We start from the raw sequence: 7,424 nt of genomic DNA, 5'->3' as shown, positions 1-7,424 counted from the left end.
GGGGTTTACATCAAGTGGGGAAGAGATGGGGAAAGGGGGGAGGTGTTTAACTCAACAACAAGAAGAAAAGCAATTATCAAAAAATAATAAAAGCAATATTTTTAATTTTTTATGCTGTAACTTTTTTGTGTAGTTCAAACCTTATTTGATTTGGGGGGGGGGAGATAATCCTTTTAATATTAAGTTGGTTCAGGAATAAAAAAGGGGTGCAGGGGAATTCAACAGGAGGAGTAACAAAATTAAGTATTTTTATTATAACTGTAGATGTTCACTAAAAACATTTGAAGTGTTCAGCAGACTTTTAGGCATCCTGTGCAACTCTGTACAATGTAGAAACTGACTCATTAAAACGGGGACGATGTGCTCAACAAATCTGCCTCTTTTAATGAGATTAAGTGCATTTAGGTGTACATTTAGGGGTACATTTAGGGGTACATTTAGAGGTACATTTAGGGGTACATTTAGAGGTACATTTAGGGGTACATTTGGCGAGCCCTATTCACAAAAGTACCCTTAAACACTTTTCTGACCAAAATTAAATAATACATTTATATAATTTTAAAAATGGTTATTATAAATTGTGGTTTCTTTACAAAGTTGATATGTAAATAGATAAATAGATAAATAGATAAATAGATAAATAGATAGATAAAGATAGATTGATAAAGATAGATAGATAGATAGATAGATAGATAGATATATAGACAGATAGATAGATAGCTAGATAGATAGATAGATAGATATATATATAGATAGATAGATTTATTAACTCATTAAATTATTAACTTATTAACTTATTAACTTATTAACTTATTAACTTATTAAATTATTAACTCATTAACTTATTAACTTATTAACTCATTAACTTATTAAATTATTAACTTATTGACTTATTAACTTATTAACTCATTAAATTATTAACTTACTAACTTATTAACTTATTAATTTATTAACTTATTAACTTATTAACTTATTAACTTATCAACTTATTAACTTATTAACTTTTTAACTTATTAACTTATCATTTTATTAAATTATTAACTTATTGACTTATTAACTTATTTAATCATTAAATTATTAACTTATTAACTTATTAACTTAATAACTTATTAACTTATTAACTTCTTATTAACTTATTAACTTATTAACTTATTAACTTATTAACTTATTAACTTATTAACTTATTAACTTATCAACTTATTAACTTATTAGCTTATTAACTTATTAACTCATTAAATTATTAACTTATTAACTTATAAACGGACGAAGAAAAATATCAACTGCACTATAAGTTAGTTTTGAATGAACGATGTCGAGATGAGCATGTCTGCCCAGTTAATTTCTCCAACCAACGGATTGAAAAATCTTTTTTTACTTGTCCTACCCCCTGTATCTAGGGTTTACGTGTCCTACCCCCTGTATCTAGGGTTTACGTGTCCTACCCCCTGTATCTAGGGTTTACGTGTCCTACCCCCTGTATCTATGGTTTTGTTGGTTTACCACATATTAAAGCTAAACCTCTTCTTTAATCATCTTTAATCAGGTTTGTTAGATCTTGGAGAACTTTTTGTTCAGTATATTTTATTATCTTGTTTTATTAGTTTAATAAACCCCATCCTGCCCCCTCACTTCAAGTTTGGACCGCACATTTACGAAGATATGACAAAATTTATAAACAAGGAGAAAATACTTTAAAGAGACTGACGACGATATTTTCGGAAGAACTTTTCAATTCAATCTTTAAAACCTTATGTAAATGAGAATAAGGGTCATAGTGTGTTTTTTCTTTTTAAGAAAAAAAACGACTTTTAAAAAATTCTTGAGATTAGCAAAGAGAGAAGATTTAATATTAATCTCGATATACATCATTATAAAATTTTCAGCTCAGTTTAACTACGTCATATCGACATCTTTTATTAAATCTGACCTTATTACTTATAAAATCAAATTCTGTATAAACGTAAAACCATAGAGTTTAGAGTCAGCCAGTCAGTCTGAACTTTAAAACCCATTTCCATTCTTTGAACGTAGATTTTTCCCATTTTCTGTATTATACTTTTTAGTTGCGCTATATATATTGAATGTTAATGTATATAAAGTGTTTTACGCTATTTTTGACGTATTTTGAATGAGAGATTAAAATATGACAGAATGTACTTCTCTTTCTGTAGTTATGGAAGATGTCGACGCCGCTTTGAAAATTGATGTATGATTATTTAAGCTGCATTAATACACAAGTAATTTCTATAAAGCAACCCCGGAAATAAACATGGACAATCTCTGTATCAGAAAAGAAAATGCCAAATCAGTTTTTGATTTACAATGTACATTTTAAGGAAATCAGGAGTTTAAATGTACATGTATAAGAAAATCTGAAGTTTAAATGTACATGTATAAGAAAATCTGAAGTTTAAATGTACATCTATAAGGAAATCAGAAGTTTAAATGTTCATATATTTAAGGAAATCTAAAGTTTAAATGTACATGTATAAGGAAATCTGAAGTTTAAATGTACATCTATAAGGAAATCAGAAGTTTAAATGTTCATATATTTAAGGAAATCTGAAGTTTAAATGTACATGTATAAGAAAATCTGAAGTTTAAATGTTCATCTATAAGGAAATCAGAAGTTTAAATGTTCATATATTTAAGGAAATCTGAAGTTTAAATGTACATCTATAAGGAAATCAGAAGTTTAAATGTTCATATATTTAAGGAAGTCTGAAGTTTAAATGTACATGTATAAGGAAATCTGAAGTTTAAATGTACATGTATAAGGAAATATGAAGTTTATAATGTACATGTATAAGGAAATCTGAAGTTTAAATGTACATGTATAAGTACATCTGAAGTTTAAATGTACATGTGTAAGGAAATCTGACGTTTAAATGTATTCATTCTTGTTATTCTTTCTTGAAAAACAAGCAATATAACTTCGAAATATTTGTTTTGAAAACAGATGCAATAATATCATTCAATCATGACATAAATGCAGTAAATATATACAGGGAAAATAACATTACACTTCTATGACACTATCTGAAGTACCCGGCGTTGCCCGTGAAAAAAATATTTAAAAATTTTTAAGCCTTTGTTAATACCAGGGTACCCATGGGTTCCCTCTAAAATATCAGCCAATTTGGTCCAACCTAATGGTGAAAACATTTCATATTTCAAACTTAGAACATTTGATCTAACGAAATTTTAAATTGAAATATACCAAATGTCTACAACATCGGTGTCTGGATTTAATTAATTTAAGCCGCGTCCCAAAAGCCGGTTTCAATTGAGCGCCGGCTTAAATCTTGAAAAATGGAATACAATCTAAAGTGGAACCAACCATATTTAAGCTGCGGCTCTTTTTTTTAATTCGGCCTCGGGTTGAAAACATATAGTGATTAAAAAAATCAGAGCTTCTGACAAGAAATTAGTTCCTTTTAGGCAAATTTTTCTTTTTTAATTGGCGTCTATTCAACAATAGTAAATGTTGACATATATCAGATGACTTTACTGCACATACTACTTTGGGACCTCGTGCCACCTCTTTCAATTTACGCATATCTGACGTCGCACGTAGCACGATTCTCTTATTTTTTTCGGTTCTAAAATGTTTTCAACTTTCCCGTCATGTCCACTTCAAGGTGCCCTCCATCTTGAAAAAGATGAAGTTTCAAAAATCCGCGAAAAATCTCCGAGTGTACACTCTACAGTTATAACCATAGTGCGCACAAATATGAGATAAACAAAGGAATTGAGTCTTTGCCACAAACTCTGAATTTATAATCCCTATATCTTTGGAACCCAATGTCGCAAATCTATGATATTTCAAACTTACGTTATTTGATTTAACAGAATTCATAGTTTGAAATATCTAAGGTCTACGACATTGGAATCCAAAGATATATGGTTTAGAAAAGCAGAGTTTGTGGCAAAGACTCAATTCCTTTATCATTTTACAAATTAGAATTTTAAAACATCTTTGATTTTCTTAATAGGTCTTCTAGAAGAGGGGTTTTGATTAAAAGTACATGTATATATATATATATAGATAGATATATATATATATATTTATATAAATCTTACATTAAATTTACCTTAGGTTAACGTGTGTTGATTAAAAAAAAGCAAAGTTTATATACAGATTAACAATTTCAGTTTTTTATTTCTTTTCAAAGTAACAATGAAAAAAAAATTCGGCCTAATCGTTTCAGCCGGTTCGACACAAATAAAAAATATATAGATAAAATAAACAAACATGTGTGTGCAACTCGTATGTTTAAAACTAGTTTTGTTTGAATTTTAAGATTTGAATTGTGTGTATGAATTTGAAAGGTATTCAAGTAAAAAGTGTATTTGACTTAAACAGGATTGAAATCAATTTTCAATTCATTACGAGTACATTCAGTTTAATGAGGGTCGATATTTTCACGTCAAATCATATGTCCCAGGGCCATTCTATCCATCTTGGAAGATATCTACCTATTTTATCATTGAGAGGGACTGTGTCGTTGTAATTTTAATCTTTATCTGATCAATAATGTGGAAGATATATTCGTTTTTTAATCTTAACAAGTTTTAAATTCTGAAATAATTTTTTTTTCTGAAGTGCGAGTTAATATATGTGTTGGAAAGCAAGGAAAAGATATCAGAAAAGCTTTAAAGGGTATCGTTGTGAATTGAATATGCTACGATAATTGAATTTCTAAAATAAATATTATGATTTATATAATTTTTACGTTATTTTGCTGTATTCTATTGTGTTGTTTTCAAAATATCGAAATTGACAAATACAAATACAGATTACAGATCGACTTATCGAATATTCTGTTAAGATTAGCTATCAAAGATGGCTCCTAGTTAGCTGAATATATCTGCAATTTAAACTTTTATTATCTATTCCTTATTCAATTTAAATCTCTAGATATTCAATTTATTTACTAGATTCTATCTATAGATTAATAACCCCTAAATCTTAAAAAGACGACATCAAGTGTTCTATCTGTATTGTTATTAATCTATATCTATATATTCTATTTATTTACTAAATTCTATCCTTCTCTGTCATAGATTAATAACAATACAGATAGAACACTAGATGTCGTCTTTTCAATATTTAGGGTTTTCTATCACAATAACCCTGAGGCAGAGGCCTAAATGAGTTACGAGATTACTACATTTTATATTTATATTTAAAATTTCCATTTTAACCTAGTGTCGTCTCCTGATTGAAAATCAACATTTTCGAATGTTACTTATTGTTTAAATAAACCTGTCCTGAGCAATGATATACGTCATACATAAATATAACATAAACAATTACAAATTTTATTTCGACATTTTATCATTTCGACATTTCTTTATCCAACTAGATATAATTTTATCCCAAGTCATTTTATAACACATATATACATTACATCATTTTTCTATAAAGGCATTTAGTTACTGCCACATACTCAAATTTTCTAATCCCTATATCTTTGCAACCTGATGAAGGAAACCTTTAATTCTTCAAACCTAGATCAGTTTATCTAACAGAATTCATTGTTTGAAATATCAAAGGTTTAAAACATCACATTGAAAAGAGTTAGGGGTTAGAAAATCAAATTTTGTGGCAAAAACTCAGTTCTTTTATTTCTCCAGTCTCTCTTTACTTTCCACACCAGACCCTTTCAAGACTAGATTTTTCCAGAAAGCTGAGAGTTTCAAAATGAAATTTTAACAGCCAAAACCTCCTTTGAGATAAGACCAGCATTGTTTTTAAATTTACAACTTAAAATAATTTTAAATCAAATGATATTTTTTTTTTCCACAAAGTGTATTAGAAATGCGAGTATTGGCTTTTACCCACATAACGAGAGTATAAAGCTAAAAATGGATTCCACGTCTGATCTGGACTCCAAGCATATCTCCTGAAAAGCAAAAGGGTAATTTGTTTTTACTATTTATCAGATTTATTTAGACTATTCACTAATATTGTTTCTTTAATTTTTGTAATTTTTATAAATCTTACAACTTTTGTTGCTTGAAAACACCTTGTTATTTTTCACACACTTCAGAATACATATTTAACAGCTGTATGCCAACGTAAATAAGAATTCTTTTTGAGCTGGGTTGTATTCTAATTTCATTCAGATTCTGAACTTCAAGATGAATACTTCTCCTCTAGTCCTTTTCATCCTATCAACCTATGTTAACTACACTCTTTCTGTCTGCTGCGATTTGAAGGTAATTTGTGTCTATCTGTAAACATTACGGGGTTGAGAGAAATTATAAATGAAATGGATTTGAATCCAATGAGCTGAAATATTGAGAAGATGTGAATCTTTGAAAATTTTTAAATTTTTAGACACAAAAAGAAAAAACATTTCTTCTTCTTTTTCTTGTAAACATTGTAAGCTTCTATCTAAAAAAGCATTTTGCTCATTAATATATATATTTGTATGTATGTATGTATATGTATATGACAGCTATGCTGGCCGAACGCTGAATTTTTTTTAGGGAACCCTTCAGTATTCAGTACCCGGGCGTAACGGCGTAACGGCGTAACGGGCAACTCCGAGCACTTCAGATAGTGTATTATAAAATTTTCAAGCAAAACTTTTTGCCCAGGCAGATTTTTTTACAGTTTGTATTTTAGTTAAACTTTTACTCCGTTTGTTAGTTTAATACAAATTAGAATCTATAAAATAAAGCTCTTCGCTGTTTAAATATTACATTACATGTATGTATACATAGCTTTAGCTGGCTAAACGGCTGGACCGAATTAGCTAACATTTTTTAGAGAACCCATGGATACCCTGGGAGTAAAATAGACTAAAAAATCATTTTTTTCTTTCAAAAATCGAATTTTTAATTTTTAAAAATTAAATTTGTTTCTTCAAATTTTGTTTTAAATACAACGGGCAACGCCGGTCACTTCATCTAGTTAAAATTAAGATAATTATAAAGTTCAAACGACATTTTATAACTAAGACATATTATAATATTTCATAGAATGACATTTTATAGACAAGACATTTCATAGAAAGAACATTTCATAGAATTACATTTCAGAGGCAAGACATTTCATAGACAGAGCATTTATAAAATGACATTTTTCACAGAAGAGATTTCATAAATAGACATTTAATTTAAGGTAAATTTCATAGACAGGACATTTAAAAAAATTAATTTATCTACAAAGAAAATTTGTCAGATGTAGGTAAATTAGTTCCCTTTTCAATAATTAATTTTCACTATTATTTATAAAAAATAAGAAATTTAATTTTTTAGCTGTCTATGGATTGTCTTATTTAGGAAATGTCTAATGTTAATGAAACAAATTAATTTTGAAATTAATTCTTTATCGCAACACCAATTTGGATGTTTACAAGCTGTTTACAAGTTTGTTTACAAATTGTTTACAAGAATGCTTACAAGTTTGT

The sequence above is a fragment of the Eurytemora carolleeae genome, unplaced genomic scaffold, assembly GCF_000591075.1.
Source record: "Eurytemora carolleeae unplaced genomic scaffold, Eaff_2.0 scaffold621, whole genome shotgun sequence".
Taxonomy (NCBI): domain Eukaryota; kingdom Metazoa; phylum Arthropoda; class Copepoda; order Calanoida; family Temoridae; genus Eurytemora; species Eurytemora carolleeae.
Note: the sequence above shows the minus strand (reverse complement) of the source record.